We start from the raw sequence: 15,604 nt of genomic DNA, 5'->3' as shown, positions 1-15,604 counted from the left end.
CACTTAGCCCCCAGATAACCCCCCATCACCCCAATTAACCCCTTGATCGCCCCTGTCAATCACCTAGTGAAAGGAAAAAAAGTGATCAGTGTAAACTGTCACTTTTTTTTTTCACTAGTATTGACGGTTAGGTTTTAGGATAGTTTAGGCCCCTTTGTTAGGTAGTTAGCGTCGGTTAGCGTCCAGCCCACCGCACCTCAGTCACTGATTCGCTGATTAGCGAATCGCTAATCAGCATTGGTACTTTTATAGTATCTGTAAGTGATCAGAACTGATCACAGTCAGATCTATAATAGTATTAGTGTCACCTTAGTTCGCCCTCCACCCAAAACGCAGTGTTTGCCCGATCAGGCCTGATTGGTCGCCCACACGTGCGTTCACCCACGCCCGCCCCGCCGCAGTGACAAAAAAATTTTTTTTTTTTGATCACTGCACACACACTTCACAAGTGCTGCGGCGATAAAAAAAATCAGTTTTGATATTTTTTATCAATCGCAGCGGCTTCCGGTACTTCGCTAGCCTCCCATTTGTAAGACAGGCTTGCTTTTTTTCTTGGGTAGTCTCAGGGAATACCCACTAAATTTAGTTGACCAAATGGCAAATAAGGGGTATTCTTCTGAAGAGGCCTACAGGCTTCTGACCCAGTCGGATGAGGAATGGGAACCCTCATCTGACGAATCCAGCGGGTCAGAATATGAACCTGTAGAAAGCAGTGGCAGTCTGACCCAAAGTTCGGACGAGGAGGTTGAGGTCCCTGATACCACCAGGCGTACCCGGCCCCGTGTTGCTAGACCACAGGTTGCGCAGGATCTGCTTCAAGGACAGCAGAGTGGGGCTGGCGCTGTCGGATTACGTGGTGAGGCATACACCAGCAGCGCAGCCCATCCTGGACCTAGTACCAGCACTGCCGTAGAACATGGTGAAGTGGCGGGCACCAGAAGGGCAGTTGAAGCTGGTACTGTGGCACGTGCATTAATTCCCCCGTCGCAGCCACCGCACAGACAGGCCCGTAGAGTCCCTAGAGTCCCTGAGGTGCTGGCAAACCCTAATTGGCAGCCCCCAACTTCAGCCGCACCAATAGTTCCCCCTTTCACCGCCCAGTCTGGAGTTCGGGTTGAGACAGCTCAGATCGGTTCAGCACTGTTTTTTTTTTAGCTGTTCTTGACTGCGGAGCTCTTGGACTTAGTCGTGGCAGAAACAAATCGGTATGCCACTGAATTTATAGCCGCCAACCCGGGAAGCTTTTATGCCCAGTCTTTCCGGTGGAAACCCGTCCAAGTTTCCGAATGAAAATTTTTTCTGGCCTTCTCCTCAACATGGGCCTAACAAAAAAGCATGAATTGCGGTCATATTGGTCCACGAACCCAATTCATCACATGCCCATGTTCTCTGCTGCCATGTCCAGGACACTATTTGAGACCATCCTGCGTTTCCTGCACTTTAGCGACAACAGCACCTCTCGTCCCAGAGGCCACCCAGCTTTTGACCGGCTCCACAAAGTTCGGCCCCTCATAGACCACTTTAACACCAAATTTGCAGATTTGTATACCCCTGAGCAAAACATCTGCGTAGACGAGTCCCTTAAACATTTCAAACAATACATCCCAAGCAAGCGCGCCCGGTATGGGGTCAAATTGTATAAGCTCTGTGAAAGGGCCACAGGCTATACTCACAAATTTCGTGTCTATGAGGGTAATGATCAGACCCTGGAGCCGGTCGGTTGCCCTGACTACCTGGGGAGCAGTGGGAAGACAGTCTGGGACTTGGTGTCACCCTTATTTGGCAAGGGGTACTATCTTTATGTGGACAATTTTTACACAAGTGTGCCTCTCTTCAGGCATTTGTTTTTAGAACAGATTGGCTGCTGTGGCACCGTGCGACCTAGTCGCCGGGGCTTCCCCCAACAGCTCATTACCACCCGTCTTGCAAGGGGGGAGAGGGCTGCCATGTGTAATGAAGAACTGCTCGCGGTGAAATGGAGAGACAAGCGTGACGTTTACATGCTCTCCTCCATTTACGCAGACACGACAATGCAAATTGAACGAGCAACCAGTGTCATTGAAAAAGCCCCTCTGTGTCTACGACTATAATTCGCTCATGGGACTTCAATGACCAGATGTTGGCTCCTTATTTATTTTCCCGACACACCAGATGCTGGTATAAGAAGGTGTCTGTATATTTGATTCAATTGGCTGTATATAATAGTTTTGTTCTCTACAGTAAGGCTGGGAGAACAGGATCCTTCCTCGAATTTCAGGAAGAGATCATCGAGAACCTCCTGTATCCAGGAGGTTCCGTGGCCCCATCCACCAGTGTAGTAAGCCGTCTACACGAGCGACATTTCCCCAGTGTCGTTGCTGGTACCTCAAACCGACCGCCACCCCGAAAAAAATGTTGTGTTTGTAGCAGGAGTGGAATAAGGCGTGACATCCGCTATTTCTGTCCTGACTGCCCTGACCACCCTGCCCTATGGTTAGGGGAGTGTTTCCGGAAGTACCACACACACAGGTAAACTTAGCATAGGGATTGCGTTACACAGGACAGGCACACAGGGCTATTAGGACCCTTTCACTCACAGCTGCTGCAAACCTCTCCTTTCACCTGTGACAAAGTGCATAATGTACTTCGCCACATCTCTGGGCGATTTGCGCTTTGCCCATTGTCCCATGGGGAAGGAGAGGTTTGTCCTATAAAGGTAAAAAAAATAAAAAATAAATCACTGGAAAGCAAAAAAGTTAATGTTCTATTCAAAAAGTTAAAGTTTATAAAAGTTAATGTTCCGTTTAAATGTTATATAAACGTAATGTTAATAAATTTATTGCGTTGCGGCCTGTTTTTTTTTGTTTGTTTTTTTACCTTCTAGGTGGACCAACCGATGAACGAGCTGCAGCACAGATGTGCATTCTGACAGAAGCATTGCGCTGCTGTCAGATTACACAAAAGTCGGTGTATGCGGCGCTGCAAGACGAGATTTCTCCTCTGCAGTAAAAAAGATACGTTTGCCGAGGCATATGATCTGAGGGGCGGTGTTCATATGCTTTGGCAAACACTTTGTATATAAAAAAAATAAAAATAAAAAATCCCGGCAATGATTTATTCATCCACATCGATTGATGTGAATGGAGAAATCGGGTTTGCCAGGGCATACGAGCTAAGTGGGTTTGGATGTTGGGTGGAGCTCCTATGTCCTGGCAGACGCCTTTCCCTTTCTTTTTTGTTTTTGGCAGAGATTTTTTCATCCACATTGATCGATGCGAATTAAGAAATCTGTGCCGTTCATTTTTTTCTTTCAGCCCAGAGGCTGAACGAAAAAAAAATAATCTCATTACCCGTATGCTCAATATAAGGAGAATAGCAGAAACTCCTAATGCTGGCCATACATGTAATGATTGCGGAGACCCTCAAATGCCAGGGCAGTACAAACACCCCACAAATGACCCCATTTTGGAAAGAAGACACCCCAAGGTATTCGCTAGGGGGCATATTGAGTCCATGAAAGATTGAAATTTTTGTCCCAAGTTAGCGGAAAGGGAGACTTTGTGAGAAAAAAAATAAAATAAAAATCAATTTCCGCTAACTTGTGCCCAAAAAAAAAATCTTCTAGGAACTCGCCATGCCCCTCATGGAATACCTTGGGGTGTCTTCTTTCCAAAATGGGGTCACATGTGGGGTATTTGGACTGCCCTGGCATTTTAGGGGCCCTAAAGCGTGAGAAGAAGTCTGGAATCCAAATGTCTAAAAATGCCCTCCTAAAAGGAATTTGGGCCCCTTTGCCCACCTAGGCTGCAAAAAAGTGCCACACATGTGGTATTGCCGTACTCAGGAGAAATAGGGCAATGTGTTTTGGGGTGTATTTTTACATATACCCATGCTGGGTGAGAGAAATATCTCTGTCAAATGACAACTTTGTATAAAAAAAATGGGAAAAGTTGTCTTTTAGAGAGATATTTCTCTCACCCAGCATGGGTATATGTAAAAAGACACCCCAAAACACATTGCCCTACTTCTCCTGAGTACGGCGATACCACATGTGTGACACTTTTTTGCAGCCTAGGTGGGCAAAGGGGCCCAAATTCTAAAGAGCACCTTTAGGATTTCACAGGGCATTTTTTACACATTTGGAATTCAAACTACTTCTCACGCATTAGGGTCCCTAAAATGCCAGGGCAGTATAACTACCCCACAAGTGACCCCATTTTGGAAAGAAGACACCCCAAGGTATTTCGTGATGGGCATAGTGAGTTCATTGAAGTTTTTATTTTTTGTCACAAGTTAGTGAAATATGAGACTTTGTAAGAAAAAAAAAAAAATCATCATATTCCGCTAACTTGTGCCAAAAAAAAAAAAAATTCTATGAACTCGCCATGCCCCTCACGGAATACCTTGGGTGTCTTCTTTCCAAAATGGGGTCACTTGTGGGGTATTTATACTGCCCTGGCATTTTAGGGGCCCTAATGCTAACTTGTGCCAAAAAAAAAATCTTCTATGAACTCGCCATGCCCCTCATGGAATACCTTGGGGTGTCTTCTTTCCAAAATGGGGTCACATGTGGGGTATTTATACTGCCCTGGCATTTTAGGGGCCCTAATTGTGAGAAGAAGTCTGGAATCCAAATGTCTAAAAATGCCCTCCTAAAAGGAATTTGGGCCCCTTTGCCCACCTAGGCTGCAAAAAAGTGCCACACATGTGGTATTGCCATACTCAGGAGAAATAGGGCAATGTGTTTTGGGGTGTATTTTTATATATACCCATGCTGGGTGAGAGAAATATCTCTGTCAAATGACAACTTTGTATAAAAAAAATGGGAAAAGTTGTCTTTTTAAAAATCATTTGGGTGGTAAGTTGTTTGACCGAGCAATAAACCGTGAAAGTAGTGTAGTGCAGAATTGTAAAAAGTGGTCTTGTCATTAAGGGTGTTTAAGCTAGGGGAGCTGAGGTGGTTAAAAATAATTCACTATTGCCCAATTTTACATATGATCCCTTTAATAAATTGTTGCAAAAACGACACTGACCACAACGATGATTACCCTTCAGCATCATGCGTCTTAACCAGTTAGGTCCCTGTTCAGACGCCCACTTTCACTAACCTGTTCCTGGCGGAATTTGAAGATGACAAGACTTATGATATAAGGAATCCATATGTACAGTATATCAAGTTATATTTGAGATACATTGATGACGTGTTTGCGGTTTGGTCAGGGTCGGAGGAGGAATTCACCAAGTGTATGACATACCTAAATAATAACAATTGTAATATGTTTTTTACATCACAGTTTGTAGGTAATGTCCTACAGTTTCTAGATGTTGAAACAGATAAAAGAAGGAATGATTTATACTAGAGAATTTAGGAAGAGTACAGCTACTAACTCCTTATTGTGATATGATAGTGACCACCCTGCATACATTAAACATATACCTGTAAGAATAAGGCTACTTTCACACTAATGTTTCTGCTGGATCTGGCAGGGTTCAGTAAAAATGCTTCTGTCACTGATAATATAACTGTCTGCATCTGTTATGAACGGATCCGGTTGTATTATCTTTAACATAGCCAAGACGGATCCGTCATGAACTCCATTAAAAGTCAATGGAGGACGGATCCGTTTTCTATTGTGGCAGATTGTGGCAAAGAAAATGGATCCGTCCCCATTGACTTGCATTGGGGGTCATGCCGGATCCATGACGTCATCGCGCCGCCTGAGCCGTATAGTGAGGGACACAGGCCGGAAGAGGCCTGCATCACATCACATCGCTGGAGGTAAGTATAAGTGTTTTCTTTTTTTTTTTTTTATATAGGTACAATACTGGGCTGGCACATGATAAGGGGGAACTACTGGGCTGGGCTGGCACATGATAAGGGGGGACTACTGGGCTGGCACATGATAAGGGGGGACTACTGGGCTGGCACATGATAAGGGGGGACTACTGGGCTGGCACATGATAAGGAGGGACTACTGGGCTGGCACATGATAAGGAGGGACTACTGGGCTGGCACATGATAAGGGGGGACTACTGGGCTGGCACATGATAAGGAGGGACTACTGGGCTGGCACATGATAAGGAGGGACTACTGGGCTGGCACATGATAAGGGGGGACTACTGGGCTGGCACATGATAAGGAGGGACTACTGGGCTGGCACATGATAAGGGGGGCTACTGGGCTGGCACATGATAAGGGGGGACTACTGGGCTGGCACATGATAAGGAGGGACTACTGGGCTGGCACATGATAAGGAGGGACTACTGGGCTGGCACATGATAAGGGGGGACTACTGGGCTGGCACATGATAAGGAGGGACTACTGGGCTGGCACATGATAAGGGGGGACTACTGGGCTGGCACATGATAAGGGGGTACTACTGGCACATGATAAGGGGGCTACTGGCACATGATAAGGGGGGCTACTGGCACATGATAAGGGGGGCTACTGGCACATGATAAGGGGGGCTACTGGCACATAAGGGGGCTACTGGCACATAAGGGGGGCTACTGGCACATAAGGGGGGCTACTGGCACATGATATGGGGGGCTACTGACACATGATATGGGGGGCTACTGGCACATGATATGGGGGGGCTACTGGCACATGATATGGAGGGGCTACTGGCACATGATATGGGGGGGCTACTGGCACATGATATGGGGGGGCTACTGGCACATGATATGGGGGGGCTACTGGCACATGATATGGGGGGGCTACTGCTACATGATATGGGGGCACTCTGGCTACTGGCACATGATATGGGGGCACTCTGGCTACTAGCACATGATATGGGGGGGCTCTGGCTACTGGCACATGATGGTGGGGGGCTCTTATTACTGGCACATGATTAGGGGCATTTATGGGGGCACATCTTACTGGCAGATTATTGGGGGGCACTATAGGGGCATCTACTGAGGCTAAAAAGAAGGGGTATTTTATATGGGGGCTCTGTATAGGGGCATTTGATACTGGGACACATTATGGTGGGTACTATGGGGAAGGAGCACTATGGGGGTCATCTACGGGGGCACTGAGAAGGGGTATTTTATATTGGCACATTATGGGGACATTAGCTCAACTGGGGGGCATTATGGTGGGCTTTATTACTCCCCCATGGTATGACCCCCCTAGTAGCAGCACCAGCCTCTCCTTGCTCTGCTATCCCTCTGCCCTTTCTCCAAATCCTTATTATGAAATCTTTCTCATTAGGATAAAACACAACATCAGCTCCGCAGAGCCCCCGGCCAAAGTGTTGAAGTGGCGTCCGAGATCCCCAAGGGCCAAGTCAAGTAATTGTAAGTTTTTATGGGGGTTCTACAAAAGAGCTATCGTGGGGCAAAGTTCATATTGCTGTTTACACACGTGTTTTAAAAAGAATGCTTTCTCCTATTATAAACAAGTAAATAATGACGCATTGCTGTGGGGCTGGTGTGCAACTTTTTCCAGGGCTGGTTTTTATCCCCAGTCCGGCCCTGCTAAGGGGGGGTCTGGAGAGGCCTCACTGGGCCCACTGCTTCAGTGCTGCTGTTCAGCTGAACGTCCAAGGAAGCAAACGGGCAGACAGCTGAACAGCTGCACTTTACAATGCAGTGTACGGTCACCTCCCTCACATGTAAGAGAAATCATTACCCTAGTGCTGACAAATGCAGGAGGCGGAGCTCAGCAGAGAAGAGGGGCTGAAGGGCCTGCGATGACCTCACCATCATGTGACCAGAACAGGAGGCGGAGCTCAGCAGAGAAGAGGGGATGAAGGGCCTGCGATGACCTCACCATCATGTGACAAGAACAGGAGGCGGAGCTCAGCAGAGAAGAGGGGATGAAGGGCCTGCGATTACCTCACCATCATGTGACCAGAACAGGAGGCGGAGCTCAGCAGAGAAGAGGGGATGAAGGGCCTGCGATGACCTCACCATCATGTGACCAGAACAGGAGGCAGAGCTCAGCAGAGAAGAGGGGATGAAGGGCCTGCGATGACCTCACCATCATGTGACCAGAACAGGAGGCGGAGCTCAGCAGAGAAGAGGGGATGAAGGGCCTGCGATTACCTCACCATCATGTGACCAGAACAGGAAGCGGAGCTCAGCAGAGAAGAGGGGATGAAGGGCCTGCGATGACCTCACCATCATGTGACCAGAACAGGAAGCGGAGCTCAGCAGAGAAGAGGGGATGAAGGACCTGCGATGACCTCACCATCATGTGACCAGAACAGGAGGCGGAGCTCAGCAGAGAAGAGGGGATGAAGGGCCTGCGATGACCTCACCATCATGTGACCAGAACAGGAAGCGGAGCTCAGCAGAGAAGAGGGGATGAAGGGCCTGCGATGACCTCACCATCATGTGACCAGAACAGGAGGCAGAGCTCAGCAGAGAAGAGGGGATGAAGGGCCTGCGATGACCTCACCATCATGTGACCAGAACAGGAGGCGGAGCTCAGCAGAGAAGAGGGGATGAAGGACCTGCGATTACCTCACCATCATGTGACCAGAACAGAAGGCAGAGCTCAGCAGTGCAGTAAAGTGATGAAGAAGAAGAAGACGAACAGCCATGCATGTGAAGAAGTATGGATTCAATATAAGTGCCAGGAAAATGCTGGGAGTTGTAGTCCTCTCCTCATATACCTCCTTTTATGTAATGTCAGAGTACATTACAAGAGGAGGTACGAGGAGAGGACTACAACTCTCAGCATGTCCAGGCCATTATTATATAATATCAGGGTACATTACAACACCCTGGATATGCTGGGAGTTGTATACCTCCTCTTATAATGTACTCAAATATTACATAATAACGGCTTAGACATGCTGGGAGTTGTAGTCCCATCCTCTTATACGTCCCCCTTTAATGTGCTCTGATATTAAATAATAGACATGCTGGGAGTTATAGTCCTCTTCTGTTATATCTCCTGCAGTAATGTGCTCTGAATTAGGGCCGGGGCGATGCATAAGCCTGTGAGGCATTAGAACAGAGCAAGGAGCCGCAATGACATCACTGCAACCTCCTGCTCTGGGTCTCGCATGGTGATGTCATCATGTAAGACCTGGAGCAGGAGTGGTGATGCGATAGGGACCGCATGCATCAGGACGCAGCAAAACAAGCCACAGATAAAACTGGTCTGCATCGCAGAAAGCGGCGGGGGGACTTGAGGGAGGCGTTTTTATTTTATTTTTTTATACTAAATGTCCGCATTGTGGGGGGTGCACCAGGGATGGGGGAAAAGGAGATTATATATACCTGGCACTACTGGGGAGGAATAGAGGAGCATTATATACATACTGGCACTACGCTGGAACATTATATACACTGCCTGTCAAAAAAAAAAAGTTGCCACAAAAAATAAAGCCTTTAGCTTTGATTACGGCACGCATTCGCTGTGGCATTGTTTCGATAAGCTTCTGCAATGTGATAAGATTTATTTCCATCCAGTGTTGCATTAATTTTTCACCAAGATCTTGCATTGATGATGGTAGAGTCTGACTGCTGCGCAAAGCCTTCTCCAGCACATCCCAAAGATTCTCAATGGGGTTAAGGTCTGGACTCTGTGGTGGCCAATCCATGTGTGAAAACGATGTCTCATGCTCTCTGAACCACTCATTCACAATTTGAGCCCGATGAATCCTGGCATTGTCATATTGGAATATGCCTGTGCCATCAGGGAAGATCAAATCCAGCTGAAAGATAATCACCCATGCAGTAATTATCCAATAGGAGGCCCATAACTATTTGCTTAGGTAAATCCAGGTGGCAACTTTTTTTTGGACAGGCAGTGTATATGTATGTATATATATATATATATATATATATATATTTATTGGCACTATGGGGGGAAGCGTTATATATTGGAACTAGTGGGGGGCACTACAGGGGGACATTAGAGCCACTGGGAGCATTATGGTTCTATTATTACTACAAGAGTACTGCAGGGGCGTTATTATTATATGACACAATATGGAGGGCATTGCTACTAATGGGGGCTATCTTGGGTAGTATTAACACTATTGGGGGCACCATTACTAATGAGGGCAGTCTGGGTGTATAGTATAGTGTTTGTGGACATGGGGGGAGCACAACAGGCACAGTATTGGGGGTAGTTTCAAGAGGTTCTCTGTTTTTTTTTCACATTGATGACCTATTCTTAGGATAGGTCATCAATATTAGATCGGCGGGGGTCTGACACCCGGCACTCCTGATGATCAGCTGTTTGAGGAGATGCCATGCGCTGTGCGCACGTGCCGTCTCCCTTCTCTCTTCCGGCTCTGCTGCTGTATGTCTATGGGAAAGCAGCAGTGAACAGCATGCGCCGTCTCCTCAAACAGCTGATCAGCGGGGGTGTCGGACTGTGTTTTTAGCACATTATTACATGATGTGGACCTCATTGGGCCCCATAGCAAGAATCTGAATTGGGCCCCCCCACCTCTGCCCACCACCTTCCCTGGCTCCTCCGCTGCCACCCCCTGTTGTATTCCAGAGAATGAAGGGCACAGGTCAGTTTTGCCGCAAAGGGAACACCGTAGGAACAAAACCCATAAAATTGTGGAGGAAAAGTTGTTGTTTTTTCAATTCCACCCCGTTTGGAATTTTTTGCCTGCTTCCCACTACATGCCATATTAAAGTACAACTTGTACCGCAAAAAATAAGCCCTCATATGGATATGTGAATGGAAAAATAAAAAAGTTATGGCTCAAGGAAGATGGGGAAGAAAAATGAAAATGCAAAAACAAAAAAAACCTTTGGTATCTTAATGGTTAAAAGGGTTATCCAAAATGCCCCCCAAAATGCCGGGCACCACATACAGGTAATACTTATGCCTGGGAGGGGGATACAGTGGCGGCAGTGCGGGCATCAGGAGGGATGAGGGTGCTGGTAAGTATAACCTGTATGAGGTACCCGGGCATTTTGGGGGGCATTATAGGGGTTGGATAATGCCTTTAACTCCTTTCTGTTGATGCTTAGTTTGCATAACCCTGTAAGGTGACTGAGTGGGGATGTGCTGCTGTGCTGGCTGGGCACACCGTCCTCTATCAGCAAGCAAAATTTATGGGGGAGGGAAAGCACACTGTCCTATGTCCTCTATCTATGAGCCTACAGTGCCCCCCCCCCCCCCCACCCCACAGGAAATCTGCTTGCTTGCTGCTTCCCTCGCCCATCAAGAATACCCACATGAACTTTTTTTTTTACTCTTCTTACTGTGGGAAGCTCGGCTGTGGCACACATCAGGGGCAGGCAAGTGTTTATTGATGCTGGGGTGTGTGTGGCTTGGCTATGTTCAATGACCAACTGTTCTCCAGTCCGGTCCGGTGGGTGGCTGATCAGGCAGGAAGGCAGCGCGTTAGCGCGGTATACAACTGCTGCGCCCTCAACGTGTGCTTCCCGTTGCCGTTTTGCGGACCGCATTTGCAGATCTGCAATACACGGGTGCCGTTCCGTGGGAATTCCGCATCACGGATGCGGAATGGTGCGGAACGGAAGCACGGAACGTAACCCCACGGAAGCACTACGGAGTGCTTCTGTGGGGTTTCGTCCCGTACTTCCGTTCCGCAAAAAGATAGAACATGTCCTATATTTTTGCGATCCGCTGCGGCTGCCCCACGGACTGTGCTCGTGCATTGCGGCCTGCATTTTGCGGGCTGCAGCATGACCACGGGGTGCACACGTTCGTGTGCAGGGGGCCTAATGCTGATTGGCCAGTGTGCAGTGCAGCAGTGCCCAAGAGAGAGCGCTTATTGCTATGCTGTGTGGCTAGGAGCCTGGATGGACTGGTAAGACAGGGAGGGTCTGGACTCGGGACATCAGCGGCGCGTGGGAGGAAGGGGGGCCCTGACTGAGCATAGGTCAAGCAAGCAGGGCCCGGAACAGAACATAAGCAAAGTGGGCGGGGCCTTCCATGCGCTCCGGGCCCCCCGTGCCACGGGCCCCATAGCAGTTGCGTGGTCTGCCTATATTGGCAGTACACCACTGCTCCTAACTATACCTCTAATACACGAGAAGAATTCCACGGCACCTCCACGGCGTAAAATAGTATCAAACTTTATTCACCAGACACGCAACGTTTCGATCCACTACCTGGGATCTTTCTCAAGCAGTGACAAAATTGCTAGTGCAATGTGCTTATTTACACAGCTTCACAATATTATTCAATCAAAATGCTGATTGCATCAATCAAAGAAATATCACGCAATATCCATCGGAATATGTCATGTATCAGTGTATACCGTGATTATATTATTAACATAAATTGCCAAAAACGTGCTATGGGCATTATTGCCAAAAACAAAAGTCATAAATGCATATACAAGTGTGTAGTCATCATAATTATAATTTCACACATCTGTGGATGGCTTAATAATCATATATTTGGTGCAGGTGTACCTTAAAAACAATCTAGATGAGGAAGGTCCTAGAGCGGGAAATAGTGCATATAAATGTACCCCGTGGGGACACTGACAACTGTCAGATACAGATTCGCAGTAGATCTATATGATAGGTGAGAGGCGGCACAGCCGCTATTGATATCCAGTATACTTTGTGACATTGCCATATACCTCTCTTGCTTAGATTAGATCCCGATGCGCAGTGTTGCCGGCTCGGCGGGTGGTCATACATTGTGCTGTGTGCGGATTGGCTTGGGGTCACGGTGCATGCTTTGGCAGGGGCACTCATGTGTATTGACGTCTGATTTCCATGGTGATGCATGCGTTCCATAATCCTTTGGAACGCATGACATCCGATTCCCCTTACTGACGTGAAGGCGCACGTAGACGTGTGCGTTCCACGTGACTGTGGAGCGCATGACGTCGGATTACACAGATGTCCGTACATGTTTCAAAAGGTCCTGCGACATGCGCAGTTGAGTGACCTGCACGCGGAAATCCATGTGGACCGCTTCCAGCGCCCGCTCTAGGACCTTCCTCATCTAGATTGTTTTTAAGGTACACCTGCACCAAATATATGATTATTAAGCCATCCACAGATGTGTGAAATTATAATTATGATGACTACACTCTTGTATATGCATTTATGACTTGTATTTGGCAACGTTTTGGGCAATTTATGTTAATAATATAGTCCCGATATACACTGATACATGACATATTCCGATGGATATTGCGTGATATTTCTTTGATTGATGTACTCAGCATTTTGATTGAATAATATTGTGAAGCTGTATAAATAAGCACATTGCACTAGCAATTTTGTCACTGCTTGAGAAAGATCCCAGGAAGTGGATCGAAACGTCGCGTGTCTGGTAAATAAAGTTTGATACTATTTTACGCCTTGGAGGTGCCGTGGAATTCTTCTCGCTTATTATCTGAAGGGGGATCGCCTTCACAGCTGCTGGCACTCCGCTTGTACTTGATTTATATCTGTGCTGCCCAATCTATATATTTTTTATACCTCTAATACAGGCAGAATGAAAAACTACAGGGAATTACCCACATCAGTGTGAAAACAGTACAGCACACCAATTGCTTCAATGATCAACTTTGATACAGATTTATTAGGGTGCATTCACACGACCGTAAGTGTTTTCCAGTCGACAAATTGCGGATCCGCAAAACGCGGATACCGGCCGTGTGTGTTCCGCATTTTGCGGACCGCACATGGCCGGCGCTATATAGAGAATGCCTATTATTGTCCGCGATTGCGGATAAGAACAGGACATGCTCTATATTTTCTGTGGGGCAGCGGAACGCATCTTTTGCGGCCGCATTGAAATTAAAGGGTCCGCACCGCAAATACAGACCCATTATACGGTGGTGTGAAAGCACCCTAAAACAGTGACTTTTTAAAGTGAATGTCCACATTTAGATTGCAGCCATCTGTTGCGTATATTGCTGGGGAAAATCCACACACAGTCAGCATCGAAATTCAGTTAAATATGTATTTTGACACCGTTTCCTAAATATTTTCCACCGTTTTCGTCTAGTGGGGTAAAATACGGATGCAGTCCTTGTGCCGTCTGCATTTTAATTGCGGACCCATGCTTCTCATGGAACAGTGATCCACATTTTTGCGGCAACGGAAATACGGATGCGGAAGGCACATGGATGAGCCATGTGCTTTCCATGTCAATATGTATGTTCTGCAAAAAGATAGAAAATGCAGACTCATTGAAGTCAATAGGTAATCAAAAATTGCGGATGCAACATGGAACGCATCCATGTTTTGCAGATCCGCGATTTGCGATTGTGAGTTTTCCGTCTACAGTACCAACCTCTGCACCAGTATCTGCAGTTTATATACCCCACATGGACATATCCTAAAAACGTGCCACAGAAAAAGCTAGATTTAAAAAATAAAAGCAAGTCAGAAAAAATATTTACCAGTGGTCTGCAACCTGTGGCTCCCCAGCGGTTGTGAAACTATAGCTCCCAGCAGCTTCTGGCCATCAGGACATGCTGGGAGTTCTAGTTTCACAAAAGAGAGAGAGAGAGAGAGAGAGAGAGAGAGATAGAGCGGCACAGCCGTATATGAACACACGATAGGGCAAAGACAACACATGCATGATTGTTACAGCATATAGACCCTTGCAATACAATTCCCTCACCCCCTGCAGATTACATTACATGCATGCCCTCCCCCGCATTTTAAAATAAGCGTCACATTCACATGCATTACTAAAGCTGGACAAAAAAAAACAAGCAGATCTGCAGCAGACTACCTGGCAAGAGGAGAACCCCTTGGAGACGAGTTCCTGCGCTTTACATTTCAACTGGCCAGCACAATTCTTCACTCTGTACGCATTGTGGACGTTGTAGTTTCTCAAGGATCTACTTCCTCTTACAGCAAGCATGGCCAGGACTACAATTACCAAGATGCATTGCATGCACTTCACAAGAGAAGCCATTCGCTGCCCTTGTGACCAACAGAAGAACGCTTTAGGCTGAAGGGAAATGTAGTTTAGTCAGCAGCTCTGGATGATTACTATGCACACGTGGAAACAAAGGTTGAACTATTATTTCCAGGATTCTAAAGCGACGTCGGAATAAGGAATGCGCTGTAAGGGTACGGCCACACGGTCAGGTTTACTGATGCAGTTTTGGAAGTCAAAACCAGAAGTGAATTCACAAAAGAGGAGACGTTGAATCTGTCCTTTTATACTTTCTCTCCTTTTATGATCCACTCCTTGACTTCTAAAACTGTCTAAAGAAACCTGACTGCGTGGTCGTACCCCAAGAAGCTCCCCACTATTCTAGCCTACGCTTATATGTTTACTGGGAACCTCACCCCAAATTAATCACATGTTCAGTTTTTGCTTTCTTTGACCGGGTGTGGAAAAATGGTTATTATACAGTACTCCCGCATACCTTGGACTTCACCATGAAACGCTTAATTCCTTATCGTCCTGAGGCAGCATTTTCCAATCTTCTGCCCTGCAGCCATAGAAGAGCAAACTAATTGGAAGCAAATCATTGACATAACTAGCACGCATTAGACCCTCCTACAACACCCCTCGGAAGATGCTAGGAGTTGTTTTTTTACTCTTCTGCTCACGCTGGTTTGTATTCTTACTAACCTACTATTTCTTTCTTTTTATTTTTTTTACAGGATCCTCATTCCCAGAGGTGATCTGGAGAGCGGACATTGTTTTCATCAGAAGTGCACTTGATTACCTCCTTGCTTC

At 46.8% G+C, this 15,604-nt stretch overlaps 1 protein-coding gene across 1 annotated transcript in view; it reads right to left on the bottom strand.

Annotated features, from left to right (window-relative positions):
* Positions 1–14,766, bottom strand: part of TMLHE (trimethyllysine hydroxylase, epsilon) — a 60,725-nt gene extending 45,959 nt beyond the window's left edge. Inside the window, exon 1 of the mRNA XM_040442398.1 lies at positions 14,642–14,766. The gene's annotated coding sequence lies outside the window, so the exon portion shown is untranslated. The remainder of the gene's footprint in view (positions 1–14,641) is intronic.
* Between the last annotated feature and the right edge of the window lie 838 nt (positions 14,767–15,604).

The sequence above is a fragment of the Bufo bufo genome, chromosome 8, assembly GCF_905171765.1.
Source record: "Bufo bufo chromosome 8, aBufBuf1.1, whole genome shotgun sequence".
NCBI lineage: Eukaryota > Metazoa > Chordata > Amphibia > Anura > Bufonidae > Bufo > Bufo bufo.
This window is presented reverse-complemented; position numbering and strand designations above follow the sequence as displayed.